At 39.6% G+C, this 15,427-nt stretch overlaps 1 pseudogene; it reads left to right on the forward strand.

Moving 5' to 3' along the window:
- LOC101584887 overlaps positions 1-15,427 on the forward strand; it is an 83,696-nt pseudogene that overhangs the window by 65,546 nt on the left and 2,723 nt on the right.

Here is a 15,427-nt window from a genome sequence, read left to right on the forward strand (position 1 = left end):
TGGGAGGACTAAGCTACTGTTTCAGAAACTGTGTTTATTTATTCCAAGCTTATATACAGAAAGTTCTGAACACGTGCCCAACATTTGCCCTAGTTACCTCTAAGCCTTCCCTGTTTCCCTGGGAATGGACTAGCCTGCCAAGGCCAAGCCGATAAACAGGAGACCACATGTTCTAGAGCCCTGGGAATGCAGGTGAGCTCTTTGCTCAGACCCTGGGAATGCAGCCCATTGCTCAGGCAGCAGGTGAAGGAAGCTGTGCACATTGTCACATCAACTTCCTCATGATTGTGCATTCCAGGACCTGGTCTCCAACACAGGTTTTGCAATCCTGGAATGCTCCAGACTTGGGGAGGCATAGTTACTACTAAGATCGACTTTGTTTTCACACTCATTTTTGTGTGAGAGTGCTGAATCCTGCCTTGCTTTTCTCAGTGGGCATGGTCAGTCAGCAGTGTCTGCCCTAAGTCTCTGTTCACTCTAGCTGCTCCTAGTTACTGTGTCCCTTTGTGCACCCCAAGTCACAGCTTTCTCTACCTAGCTTTATAATCTGTGGGTTTGTGAGATGCCCCCTCTACAATCCAGAGGCCCCTCTGTCTGCACACCCTAGCCTGTGGTAATCATTTAAGATGAGCTGTGTCCCTACACATACTGGCAGATACAGAAAGCAAATAGACCACTGCGTTCTGTGCTAGATGGAGGCAGCCAGGCAGGGGGTCAAGCTGTCTACTTGATTTAGTGCAATCAATTTCCAACCCACCCCATCTGAGCCCCTTAAATATTTCAGTGCTTCTATTGCAAACCTTTGTGCTCTCTATGTGTGTCCCTTGTGATCATCACTTACCTAGTCACTGTCACAGGGTGACACACAAAAAGTCCTGAAGTATAGTTGTTCTTTAATGTTTTTTTTTGCTTAATCTTAAACAGTTAAACATCTCCCCAAATGACTTCTATTAAAGGCCTTCAAATATAGTAAGCTCTGCATGAGAATTTTTTTCCCCAACTCTAGCCAGCCATGCAGAAAGAGCCACTCTTAGAGGCAAATCCACACTTTTGGAAGTTTATATTACCATGGGTTTTTCTTGGAATTAGTGCTGCTGACCTGGTCTATTATGTCTCTCTTGGGCTTCCAACCCTCTCCAAGCTTACCTTGTATCAGTGGAGAGAGGTCCTTCACCCTGTGAGCTTCCGCTAGCTAGCTTTGCAGACTACTTTGTTCTTTTCTCTGTGTTATACAATGTTTCTCTTCCTACTCTGTAAGTTCTAGTTTTCCTGTCAGATTCCTTCTGATTCCTAGAGATCTACTTTTTGTTCTTTTCACTAATTTTTTGTTGTCCAGGTATCTTGATTCCAGGTCCCACTGAGGCTGTATTTTGCTGCTCATCTCTACTCTGCTATTTTAAATTGCTGAAGGGATTAATTTCTGTGCTCTCTATTCTGTTCCATTGGTCTAACTGGTTTACAGCCAACATCATGGTACTCTTGTTACTGGGTTTTGGGGTGCTGGAATTTTCTTCTAGAGGTAGTTTGTATATTTTTTTCTGCTCTCAGCACAGAATGGGTAGACAAATGCAAATGGTAGTAAGGTTTTACATTTATTAAAGGCAGGAAGAGATTCAGGCACTTTGCAGACCCAGCCCCTTCTGATAGCCATGGATGACTGGCCTACCTTCTCTTCATGGAAGTTGGGGCCCAAGTGTCCTTCCTGGTCTGTGCTTTGTAGGGAGGTCTATGTCTATCCTGTGCTGTGCTGCTGTCCTCCTCTTTGTCCTCCTCTTCCTCTTCCCTCTCCCCCTTCTCCTCTTCCCCTTATCCTTCTCCTTCTCCCCTCCTCCTCCTCTTCCCCTCTTCTTCCCCTTCTTCCTCTCTCGCCCCCTTTTACTCTTCCTCTCCTCCTCCTCCTCCTCCTCCTCCTCCTCCTCCTCCTCCTCCTCCTTCTCCTTTTCCTTCTCCTCCTCCTCCTCCTCCCCCTCCTCCCCCTCCTCTGGTACCAGGGATTCAACTCAGGAGCTTACACTTGGCAGGCAGACCTTTATGCCACTGAGCTGTCTCCCAGCCCTTCTTCATTTTTTTTTCCTTTATCAAATTTTCCAAGGGTCTTGATTCCAGGCCTTTCTGGTCTCTACTTTCCAAGAATTATAATTTTTGTTAGAATATATAATACTTCACTGTCTTTTAGTTTTTGTTTTTTGACTATTAGTGAAGGTTATTTTTCTAAAAAAAAGTAAATATACTGAAGTACAACAAACTAAATGTTATACAAACCATAAATGTAAACCTTGATACATTTTCACAAAATAAACATATCTGTGGTCATAACCATCCCCAGTGGTGTTTAATTCTAGTTGCTAAACTCTCTCCTATCATGTGTAGCTGTTATTTAGACTTTAATAACATAAATTAGTTTGGTCTGTCTATTATTTCATGTAAATGGGATAATCTACTGTGTACACTGCTTTTTTTCCCTGGACACTATCCATCCATTAATCATCCATTTTGTTATATGTAGATATCATTTATTATAACTATTGGTATATAGTATTCCATTGTATAAAGATAGTGGGACATTTTCTTGAGGGAGAATTGAGCCCATAATACTGGACCATAATACTAAACTTAGTACTCACTAGTGAAACAAATAAAAAAAAAAAGAAAAAAGCCATAACAATTGTTTTCATGATCTTAGTTTGAGGGGAGAGGGCTGGCTATACAGGATACAAAGGAACTTTATGAAGTCATGAAGATATTCAACATCCTTTTTTAAAAAAAGATTTATTTTGTACAGGGTCTCTTTATGCAGCTCAGGCTCATAATACTCCTCTTGACTCAGGCGCGCCAGTGCTTGGATTAGAGGTGTGTACTACCATGCCTAGTTTCAGGGGCCAGCATGGCTTGGGGCTATCATGGTGCACAGTACTGGGGATTGAACTCAGGGCATTGTGCTTGCCAGGCAGGCGCTTGTGCTGCTGAGCTATCTCCCTGGCCCCATCATTCACATCTTGATTGTGGTAGTAATTAATGACTGCATGGAGTTGTTAAATTTCATAGAACTTTCAACTTTGAACATGAATTTTATGGTGTGCAAATAATATCTCAATAAACCTGATTTTTTTGTTTCTTTCTATTTTTTTTTCTTGGCAGAACCAGGGATTGAACTCAGACCCTTGCCCTTGCCAGGGAAGTGCTTATTTCACTGAGCCATCTCTCCGGCCCCTTTTTGTTTCTTCTTTGTAAGAGAGAATTCTTTTGTTAACATCTTATGCTCTGAGTAATTTGAAGATAACAATACACAGTGCATTACCTATTAATATTATTTTATTTCTTTTTATTTTTTTTCCAAAATTTTATTGATAAACAGCAATGACACAGTTTCAAATCAAATCGGAAGTACAGTTTCAACCAATAACACACTGCATATATTCTTCTTAATGGTTAATTGCTGCACAAGATGCAGACTTGAGATCCTATTTACAAACACCATTAGAACAAATCATTCTATTCATTAAGAGAATGCAACTATATATCTATCCTAACCACTTTGAATACACAGATACAAAATGGACATTCATCGGTATACCCCATTTTTTCTAAGTTCCGTTATTGAATATTATAGGTGTGTAAACTCAGCAAAATATTCTAAAAGAGTCCAGTAGCCCACAATAGCATTGGGTCTTCTGTTTAACTGGCAATGGCAGAAATTATTGACCTGAGTCCCCCACAGCTCAACATAACAGCATGGCTTTACTTCCTATATTTCGTCTTCATACTTTTCTACTGGATGGTTAAGACCAAGGTAAAGCAGGACCTATGCAACAAGAGTTGTAGCTTTTTGGTCTGACAAGGTCAGTGAAATGCCCTCAGGATTTATCTTGAGATCCTGTACCTCAGATTGTAGAACCTTTGTCAGTGTCAGCCATGTGGATGAGTCACAGCCATTGCTTGGCCAATGTGCTCTCTGTGAAAGCCTGAGAGAGTGTCTTCTCCCCATGTGACTCTCCTTAGGCACACTCTACGTCATCGATCACTTTCCTCTTTGGCCCCATAATCTTCTTGATCAGAAAATTTGGGACACTACCGAGGTACATGACGTTACAGTACAAGTTCTCATATGTCCTGAGTCTTAATTGACCTTAGAAGGTTAGGGCCAAAATGTTGGCTTTCCTTGTAGCCCTCCTTTTTCTCTAATTTTGGTCTGCAAACTTAGGTTGTTAACCATCCAGAAGACAAGCTTATTGTTGTTATCAAACGATTTAGGCTATTAAGCTTAACCTCACTATCTATTATTATTATTTTATGATTTTATTGAGAAACTTTGTTTTATTTTTTCACAAAGTTTAAAAAACAATCTAAGAATTTAAGAGACTGGAAATAAACCATCAAAGCATCTATTTCAAGAAGCTAGAGAAAAACCTTGCCCAGATTACACTAAATTAAGTTGATGGTGCTATAATTCCTCTTTTGTAAAGTTATGATTTTCTCCTCCTGCGTAGCACCTCATTTTCAAGTACTTAGCAACAACTTTCTTCTGAATCAGTGATTTCATTAAAAAGCGTACAATAATTGATAAATTGTAAAGGTACGGAAGGGAGAGGAGCCATGTGAGCCAGCTCTGTATAAGCAATCAGAGCGATTTATTCACTCCTGTCCAACTGGACTGTATTCAGAGAGCAGAATCAGCAGGAAGCAAGGGTAAAACAAAAGCTTGATTGAGGAAGGGAGGAGTTGCTGCCTTCAGGAACCCGGGAAAGAGAGAGTGTGGTTGTGCTTCTCTGAGCAGCAGTGCAGATGCGAGTGTGCTCAACGTGCTGAGGGATGGGCAGTGCACGTGGACATGGATTTGTTCTTTTGTGATTTCCCACTTTTCCTGTCTGTGATGGCCTCACCTGGTGGGTGTGCTATAACTGTCTCATTGTTGTTATGAAAAAAAAAAACAGTAGGGGAAGCAGGTGCTGTATCTCAGGGCTTTTTCAGGCAGGACCTTTAGGCGGCACAGACATCTTAATCAGGAGAGAGTTCATGGGGGACAGGATGGTATGCGGGTTGGTATATGAGGTTAGTATGAACCCAGACCTGGGGAGGGACTGAGTGGCCATATAGGTGGCTGAAGAAATGGAGATATAAAAACAGCAATTTTGCCTAAGGAAGGATTGTACTGGTTTAGCAGGGAGTGCTTTAACTGCAGAGTCCTGCAGTGATAATCAGAGACTATTGTGAGGAGAGGTGGGGGTGTAACTGTAGGGTGTGTGACAAGGAACAGGAACAGGGGGATTAGTCAGAGGAGAGAATGTGGAGATGAAGACGTGGAGGGGAACATAGGGCAAGCACAAGCATGGGCATGAGAAATGATTTCATCCCTGAAGCAGAAGACAAATGATTTGCAGCCATAACAGGATTATAAAAAATGCATGGGAGTGTGTGTAGTAGGAACTCAGGGTGCTTATCAGCCTTTTTAAAAAAATCAATCATTAATTAACTGGAAGTCTAGCCAGACAAAAGGTGAGAAGAAAGGATAACTTAACCTTGTCTAAGGAAAAGTCCTATAGAACATCCTGACAAAGGTGATATTTTATCCACATAAGGAATGCCTCCAAGATTGGGGCCAGAGGGTGAAACCAAGAACTGTCAAGGCAAATCAAACGAAGGAAGTAGGTGAAACAGCAGGATCAGCAGTGGCAGGACAGTTAGGTATCTTCTGGAATTTGGGTCAGCCTGAGGGACAGGGGAGATCACTTGTGATTTTCACAAGGGGGGAGTCAGATGAGTTATCTGCAAGACACAGCTTCGCCGTGGAGTAATGTATCCAGTGGGAGGGTCTCATAGACAACCACTGGGGTGCCATGGGCGACCAGGAAGGGTCCTGTCCACTTAGGCTGAAGGTTACCAGGTCTAAATCTTTAATAAGGATGAATCTGTAGCCAAGCTATCATCATAAGGCTGGGTGTTGGGAGAAGGCAGGAGAAGGTTAGTAAGCTGTTATATCTTTTTTCAGGCCTTGTTGCAGAACAGGGAGAGAGTCCAAAATGGGACTGGCCTCTGGGCTGAAATTTGGTTGGAGCAGAAAGTGTGGCCACATAAAAGTCAAAGGCACTTCATCTTGTAGGTTCTCAAGTACTACAATGACTTTTTTATTTTTGTCTTTTTGAGACAGGGTCTCACTATGCAGTTCAGGCTGACCTTGACCACACTTTATAGTGCAGTTTGGGCTCAAACTTACAATGATCCTCCTGCCTCAGCCTCCTGAATGCTGCAATTAAAGGTGTGTGCCACCACACCCAGTCATGATGATAACATATGAATGATAGTATTTGTCTATGTTTGTTAGTCAACATTTCTTTTAATGTGGCAGAAAATTAGTTTCCCTTATTAACTAGTACTGTGGCTATTGTGTATTTTTTCCCTGAGTTGGCTTTGGGATCTTAGCTAGGGAATTCTAGATGTGTCTGGGTTGGTCATGGAGGTATGTTCTTGGGGTCACTTTCCCCTTTGTTCTTGTACTCTTCTTTCACTGTTTTTAGCTGCTATAAACTAAGAGGCACTGTTCTCCCATGTGTTTCTGAAGTGACAGATTAGAGAGTCAGAAATTGGCTGGGCAACATGTTTGACAGGTCAATAACAGAGATCCAAGAAATGTGCAGAAAAACAGTTCCCAGTGTCCTGTGCCTGGAATGAAGCAGAGACTATAGTCTCCAATTCTTCTTGAAAACTTGTGAAGGTGTTTGTTAGGATGGCTTATATTTGACCTCATTCTGAGGAGTGGGAAATGCAAAAGGCATCCATTGTGATCCTCCTGGCCACTGTGCTCTTTCACAGTAGTCCATTCCCACCCTGCAGTGTATTCTTTTCATACTTTTAATTGACTCACACTTACTCTGGAGAACATGTGTCTTTTCCTCCCTTTAATAGATACAAAATCTCACTACCTCCTGCACAATTTTTTGTATAGTTCTTTGTTCAGCACAAGAAAAATCAAGAGGTAATCTCTAGAGAGAGATGGTGGGGCAGTAAGGAGGCAATAAATCAGGCTCTCCAAGACTCTGAATGCAGACCCTGGAAAATAATTTGGAAAAGAAGGAAGGAGATAGATCTTTGGGATTCATGAAGGATCTGATTATAAAATTGGAGCCCACAGAGAAATTGAAGAGACAGATCACAATGCAGAAAAAGGAAGGGGCCATTTGTACTTTCTCCTTGGCATCCAGCTTAGGAGAAAGGAAGATCAAATCTACAGAGACACAGTGGAAATGGGCAACTCTAGATGCCTTCAAGGAGAAATGCGATAATGGAATGGATCAGCAGATGCTGTGTGAATGACTCCAGTCCAAGCATCTGCCACATGCCTGGGGAGAGTACTTGGTCTGAACACAATTCTAGAAAGGAGCCAACTGAACCTGGGACTCAGAGAAACTATTAGTTGGCTTCATCTCAGGGCTCCCAGTGTCAAGCCCACACAGTGACTGGGTATAGGACAACCATAGGAGACTTCCATAGTCAGGAAACCATGGTTAGGCCAGTGAGAGACATTCAGGTTGTTATAAGCTAAATGACCCAGGCCCCATCCCTATGACCAGAAGCCAAATTCAGCCCAAATTTTCATGTGGTTGAAATTCCCAGAATTGGCACCCCATCCTATCTGATTGCTGACTTGCTGGTGATTATCCCACTGGATCTGGGTTCTAAATGCTTTCTTTAAATTCCAGGAAGAGTAGGGTCACACCTTCAACTGGACTCTGCCACAAAGCTGTAGACCCAGGAAGATAACCACAAGCTTGAAATCACACAGAAATTTCTTTTATTTTCTTTGCTTTTGGCTTTTAAAAGTTTTTTTTTGTTAATTTGGATTCTTTAAATTTGTATTTTGTGAGTGTGAACATTGTGTGTAGTTGTTTTATTTTCTCGTCTTTTCTTCTTTTTCTCTTCTGTCTTCTCCACCAGTTTCCTGAAGTTTGGATAATCTCTCTTTCAAGCCTCACTTCAAATCTCTTTTTCTTCTTTTACTTCTCCACTTTTCTCTCTTCTCACTTTAATTTTTTTCTCCTCTTTACTTCTCTCTTATTTTTACTTTCTCTAATTTCTTTTATTTGCCTCATTTTCTTTTGTCTTCTGTTTCTTGCCAGATATTTGTACTATCTTTACCCTATTCTATCCTTCTACTCCCCAATAAGATCCTTTGTACTCCTCCTCCTTTTCATATAGAATTTAAAGTTTCAAAATTTTGCTTTTGGATTCCTCTTTTTCAGACCATAAACCTTTAATAGTTTAACCATAAAGCTTTCTTAATTCTTCAATGCTAGCTCTATAAAATTACTGTTGAATTATTTTCTGCCATTGGCAAAGATATAACTGTTTCAGTTAATACATATTGGCTATAAATCAATACCTGGGTTGGCTAAATGTTTATATCCTAATTGATGCTTTTCTAGGAATAAGGGTGGCATATAACTGATTCTTATGGTATGTTACTATCTAATGTCTCAGGCAATACTACTGCAGCTGTTTCACTTGATAGGAACAGGGTCACATAATTGTTTTCATTTTTCTGTAAGCCAACACTCAGATTGTCTTTGTAACATTGATGATACTAGAGTACATTCCCAGAGAATTTTGTTGATGGACTAACTACATTGCATCCTCCTTTCTCAAAATTCCCAAGGTAATTGAGTATTGGGGATGCAGCAGAGGATTATAGTTACCTATGTCTGAAGTATGTCACTGAAAAGCAACTCGAGAGATCTCTATACTAGCAGCCAAATCTTTATACTATAAGCATCCAAAAATTTCAGCATACAAACACACACAGATACACAGATACACAGACACACACACACACACACACACACCCATACCTAAAACAAACAAATGATCAAAAATAATACAAACATGAGAAGAAAGGCAACGAAATGCCTCCCAAGACTTCCATCTTCCCCAAAGCCAATCCAGAGGGCAGAATACTATAAGCTACATATCTGAATTACTTGAAAGCATATCAGAGGAAGCTAGCAAACAGTTTAGAGATACTTAGTGAGATTAGAGAAGATATAAATAAATACATATTATAAGCAATAACCAAAAAGGGTAGGAACTCTCAGAAGACACTGAAAGAAAACAAGATGTGCTAAACAAAATGATAGAAAATAAAGGCTGGTGAGATAGCTCAGTGGACTTAAGCACCTGCTTAGGCAAGCTTAGGCAAGTGCAGGAACCGTGGTCCAATTCCTGGTATCACATGCCATGCCAGCCTTTCCCCAGGGTGGGCTGAGCTGGCCGGAGTCCAGATTGGTGGTACAAGCCTATAATCCCAGTGCTGAGGAGGCTGAAAGCAGGAGGATCAGCATGAGTCTGAGCTGTGTAGTGAGAACCTGTAACAACCAAATACATTAAAAATCATGTTAGAAAGGGTTGGCCAGATAGCTCAGTGGATTAAAGTGTCTGCTGAGGCAGACACAGAGACCAGGGTTAGATCCCCTTAGGGACCTGGGTTCGATCCCTGGAGTGCTGTGCCAGCTCCACCCCTGGGGCACACTGAGACAAGAGATTGAGACTGGGTGTGGTGACATGCACCTGTAATCCCAGCACTTGGAAGGCTGTAAACAGGAGGATCACTATGAGTCTGATCTGTGTAGTGAGATCCTGTAGACCCTGCACTGAATACATAAAAAAAGAATAACCAGTTCACCAAAGAATTAGAGTGCATGAAAATATTTTACTCAGAAATTCAAAATCATTTTGAAAATCAATCAGGAGATTAGAAAAAATCATACCGAGCATATGGGCAACAGAATGGATTAATATGAGACAGAATTTCAGAGCTAGAAGACAATGATACCCTCAAATACCAACTACTCAAAGATATCTTCAAAAGAGTAGGAGAAAGTGATAAATTGATTCAGTAACAGCTAGATGATGCAAAGAAGGCTAAGAATAATTGGAAGAAGTGAAAAATCAGAAGACAACACAAATGGCAAAAAAAATCTGTTTACAGAAATAATGGCAGAAAACTTTCCAAACATGGTGAAAGAAATAAATATACAGATAATGAGGCATATAGAACATTAAATAACTATGACCAAAAGAGAACCTTTCCATACCACATTGTAACAACCATTCCAGAAGTCCAAGACAACAAATCACATACAAAGGTTAACCCATTAGAATCACAGCAGACATCTTTACACAAACCATAAAGACCAGGAAGCCATGGAACAGTTTTTAAGCACTAAAAGATTAGAACTTTCAAATCCAACTTACATATTTTGCAAAACTTTTCTTTAAAATTAATTCAGAGGCTGGGGAGATAGCTTGGTTGTCTAAGTGCCTACCTGGGAAGCTCAAGGATCCAGGTTCGATCCCTGGTACTGCATGCCATACCAACAGTGTGTGGTGGTGCACTTGCAATCCCAGCACTGGGGAGGCTGAGACAGGAGGGTCAATATGAATCTAAGCTGCATAGCAAGACCCTGTAGCAAATGAATTAATTTAAAAGACTGATGGAAAAATAAGACATTTCCAGAACAAGGAGCACTTCAAGAAATTTATGATCATCAAATCAGTATCACACATAACTCTCAAGGACATCCCAGAAAGAGACAATGAAGCCAAAAATGGCAGTAAGTTCAGAAGAATGAGTACACCTTGTGTAGTGAGCAGCTCAGCAAAAGGAGAAAAAAATTAAAAAATCAACAGGAAAATAATTCAATGACAAGAGTAAGTCGCTATTTCCCATTAATAACTCGTAGTGTAAACAATTTTGATTCCTCGATCAAAAGAAGAATGGCAGAAAGAAAACCCAATGACATATGGTATGCAAGGCACACATTTGATTTACAAATGAATTCACAGATTAAACAAATCAAAGGATAGAAAACAACATTCTTGGTAACAGCAACTTGAACCAGAAGCAGTATTTGGTATGTAATCTACTTAGTCAAAGGGGATGTCCATCACCTCAGGAATGGATGAAAAAGGTGTGGTATTTTTATTTTTTTATTTTTTATTTATTTATTTTTTTAATTTTTTTTAATTTTTATTTATTTATGTGTGTGTGTGTGTGTGTGTGTGTGTGGCCAGCTCAGCCCACCAGGGGGCGGGGCTGGCTGGCATGTGGTGCTGGGGGATTGAACCACAGTCCCTGAGCTTTGCTAAGCTTGTTCTAAGTAGGTGCTTTAGACCACTGAGCCATCTCACCAGCCCTATTTTTATAAAATTGAGTATTACTCAGCTATAAAGAATGATAAACTCGAAGCCTTTATATTGAAGTGGATGCCACTTGAACATATACTCATAAGTGAAATAAACCGGACACACATGTGTAAATATCATATAGTTTCCCTAGTATAAGAACTCAGAAGAAAAAATACAAACAGAAAGTTATAATACAAGTAAAAGGAAAGCAAGAACTCTAGGACTAATTAATTAAGAGAGGGAAAGGAGAAGAGCTAGGAAACATGACAGTGACAAGCCATAGAGTTATATGTAGAAGATGAGCAAGGCAAAGATCCTGAGAATCTCCAGAAGATTTTTGAATCTAGCAGTTAATTGGAAAGATTCTCACCCTGATTGACTATATATACTGACACCTGTGAACTAAGCAAATGCACTGAAGATGGAAATTTGTAATAGTAGGTTCATGCTTGGAGTGCCTGTCATTCTGGTCTTCTGAATAGGGTCTGCTTGTCATGACATGCCAGTTGCTGCTGTGCTGTCTCTCAGGTAGATGATTGTTCACAAAGAAGGGGGTGGTGAATGAAGGCAGGAGACAGGAAAATGAATGTTGTGGGACTGTTCTGCTTCAAGGGTGTATATGGTTAGATTTTTTGACTTATGTGTAAACATAAGAATTATATAACTCTTTATGCCTATTTTTAAAATATATTCTAATTTTTAAATGTTTTTCATTCATATCCTGTAGGGACTTAAAGTTCAACATATCAATACTTGATGAAAAATACTTGTTCCGTGTTATGCCTAAGATCTTTGATATTCAGACAGACAGTGAGGTTAAGCTTAACAGCCTAGGTTGTATGGTAATAACAATGAACTTCTCTTCTGGAGAGTTAACAACCTAAGTTTGCAGACCAAAATTAGAGAAAAAAGAGGGCTGCAAGGAAAGCGAACATTTTGGCCCTAGCTTTCCAAGTTCAATTAAAACTCAGGACATATGAGAATTTGCACTGTAACGTCACGTAACTCAGTAGTGTCCCAAATTTTCTGATCAAGGAGATTATGGGGCAAATGGGAAGAGTGATTGATGATGTAGAGTGTGCCTAAGGAGAGTCACATGGAGAGAAAACATTCTCTCAGGCTTTCACAGAGAGCACATTGGCCAAGCAATGGCCGTGACTCATCCACATGGCTGACACTGACAAAGGATCTACAATCTGAAGCACAGGATCTCAGGATAAATCCTGAGGGAATTTCACTGACCTTCTGAGACCCAAAAGCTACAACTCTTGTTGCATAGGTCTTGCTTTATCTTGGTCTTAACCATCCAGCAGCAAAGTATAAAAACGAAGTATAAGAAGTAAAGCCATGGTGTTATGTTGAGCTATAGGGGACTCAGGTCAACAGTTTCTGACATTGCCAGTGAAGTGGAAGACCCAATACTATTATAGACTACTGGACTCTTTTAGAATATTTTGCTGAATTAACACACCTATAATATTCAAATAATGGGACTAAACAAAAAAGGGGATACAGATGAATGTCCATTTTGTATCTGTGTACTCAAAATGGTTAGGATAGATATATAGTTACATTGTCTTAATGAATAGAGGGATTTGTTCTAATAGTGTTTGTAAATAGGATATCATGTCCGCATCTTGTACAGCAATTAACCACTAGAAAGAATGTATGCAATGTGTTAATTATTGCAACTGTCCTATGAATTTGGTTTGAAACTATCTCATTGCTATTTGTCTCTCAATAAAAGTATGGGAAAAAAAAACCCAAAGGGGATTTCAAGCTAACTGTTCATAAAAGACAAAGAAGGTTACTGTATACTAGTTAAGGGAACAAATCAACAGGTAGAGTTAACCATTATAAACATACATGCACAAAATACTGGCACATCCAAACTCATAAAACAAATACTAACTAACGGACATGCAACATCAGATTAACACCAATACAGTTGTAATGTGGGATGTCAATACCACACTGTCACAAACAGACAGATCAACTAGACAAAAAAAGTCAACAAAGAATTATCAGAATTAAACCAAACCTTCAAACAAATTGACTACATGCATATCTACAGGGTGTTCTATCCAACATCAACAAAATATATTTTCTTCTCAGCAGCATATGAGACTTTCTCCAAAATAGACCACATAATAAATGTTATGGTTTGTTCTAAGTATTATAGATGTTCTCTCCAAAACTCATGCAGTCTTAGGTTACTTTGGCTGTAGCTAAATCTAGAATGTACAATGCTTTTATTAAGAGTCTGTGACTGTTAATCAGTCCACTTACTGGTTTGGCACCACTATAATCCTAGCAGTCTAGATACAATATATAAGGGGTAGAGTCTTGTTTTCCCCACTTTCTTTTTTGCTACTTTCTTTTTTTTTTGAATTTTTTAGTAAGGGTCTACAGGGTGTTCAGTGTCTCACTACTAGATCAGACTCTTAGTGATCCACCTGTTCACAGCCTCCCAAGAGCTGGGATTACGGGCTCATGCCACCACACCCAGTCTCAAATGTGAGGGAAGGGCAGGAATGGCAGGCCCAGGGATGGAACTCTTGGCTCCCTGTGTCTGCCTAAGCAGGTGCTTTAATCCAACGAGCTATTTAGCTGGCCCTTCTGCTGCCATTGTTGTTGCTGCTGCTGCTTCTTGACCTTTTGCTCTGCTGCCACCATGAAAGGTTACTCTCTGCCATGTGCCACTCTGCTTTTGAGCTAGCTGAGGATGGACTGAAGCCTCCAGTAACTGTGAGCTAAATAAACCTTTCCTTCCTTCATTTTGGATGTCATGTATGTGTCGCAGCAATGAGAGATTAACTGAGACCTAGACTTAAAATCCCAGCAAAAACAATAACATTCCATACAGAATTGGATAAAACTATCTTAAATTTATATGGAACTGGGGGGCATTATACTACAAAGGTACAGTGACAAAGCAGCATAGTATTATAAGTAAGTAAGTAAGTAAGTAAGTAAGTAAGTAAGTAAATGACTCAGGGATCAGTGGAGTAGAATAGAAGATATAGAAACAACTCCAGGCACACTCAGCAATATTATCTTTAGAAAAGGGGCCAAATTCCTTTGCTGGAGGAAAGATAGCCACTTTAACAAATGGGCTGACAATACTGGCTATGCACATGCCAAAAGTTGAATATAGGCTCATATCTCTCACCAGGCACTGCATTCAAAATGTATCAAAGATCTAAATATTAGAACAGATATACTGAAGGCAAGATAAGTAAAACTGTTGAACAAACAGGTACAGGAAAAGGCTCTAAGTAAAAACCCAGTTGTACAAGAAATAATATCTAGAGTCAAGACGTGGGATCACATCAAATTAAAAAGCTTCTTCACAACAACGGAAACCATTAACAAATTAAAAGACAACCTATAGAAGCGCAAACTTTTTTCTACTTCTCCTCAGGGAAAGGACTAATACCTAGAAAATGCAAATAAATTTAAAAAATCTCCTTAGTGCCCCTGCTAAATTTAAAGTTCCAATTTGAAAATGGGCATCTGAAATGAATAGACACTTGTCAGATGAAGAAATACCTATGGTTAATAAACACATGAAAACATTTTCAACATTGCTGACCACTCAAGAAATCCAGATTATATCATTCACATTCCAGCTCAGTTCAAAAAGAGTGGCTACCTTCAAGAAATCAGTCAATAACTAATGCTGGGGAGTTTGTGGGGAGAAGTGAGTCCTTTTGATTGGTGCTGGCACTGTAAAGTGTATAAGCATAGTGGGATTCAGTACGGATAATCTTCAAAAAATTAGAAATTCCATTTGATCCTGCTATACTCCCTTCTTTATCTCCCAAAGAGTTAAAGACATCACACTACAGTGATGTACACATATCCATATTTATAGCATTGAAATTCATAATAGTTAAATCATGGCAAAAACCTATATTTTCATCAACAGATGAATAAAAAATTCATCTGTCGGTGGAACTCATATAGTGCTTATGTGCAGTGGTGTACTACTCTGCCACGAAAAGCATATACTCGAGTCATTTGTAGGAAAATGGATGCACCTTGATGCCAATGTTAATTGAAATAACATAGGCACAAAAGCTTAATTATCACATGGTTTCTTTCATATGAAAAGCTATACATATATAATACAAAATAAAAGATAATGGGAAGAAAGACTATCAAGCTTAACCTCACTATCTCACTGCATTTCAAACATCTTAGGCATAATAAGGAACAGGTATTTTTCATCAAGTATTGATATGTTGAA

This window comes from Octodon degus, unplaced genomic scaffold (assembly GCF_000260255.1).
Source record: "Octodon degus isolate 3935 unplaced genomic scaffold, OctDeg1.0 scaffold00171, whole genome shotgun sequence".
In the NCBI taxonomy this organism is placed as follows: Eukaryota; Metazoa; Chordata; class Mammalia; order Rodentia; family Octodontidae; genus Octodon; species Octodon degus.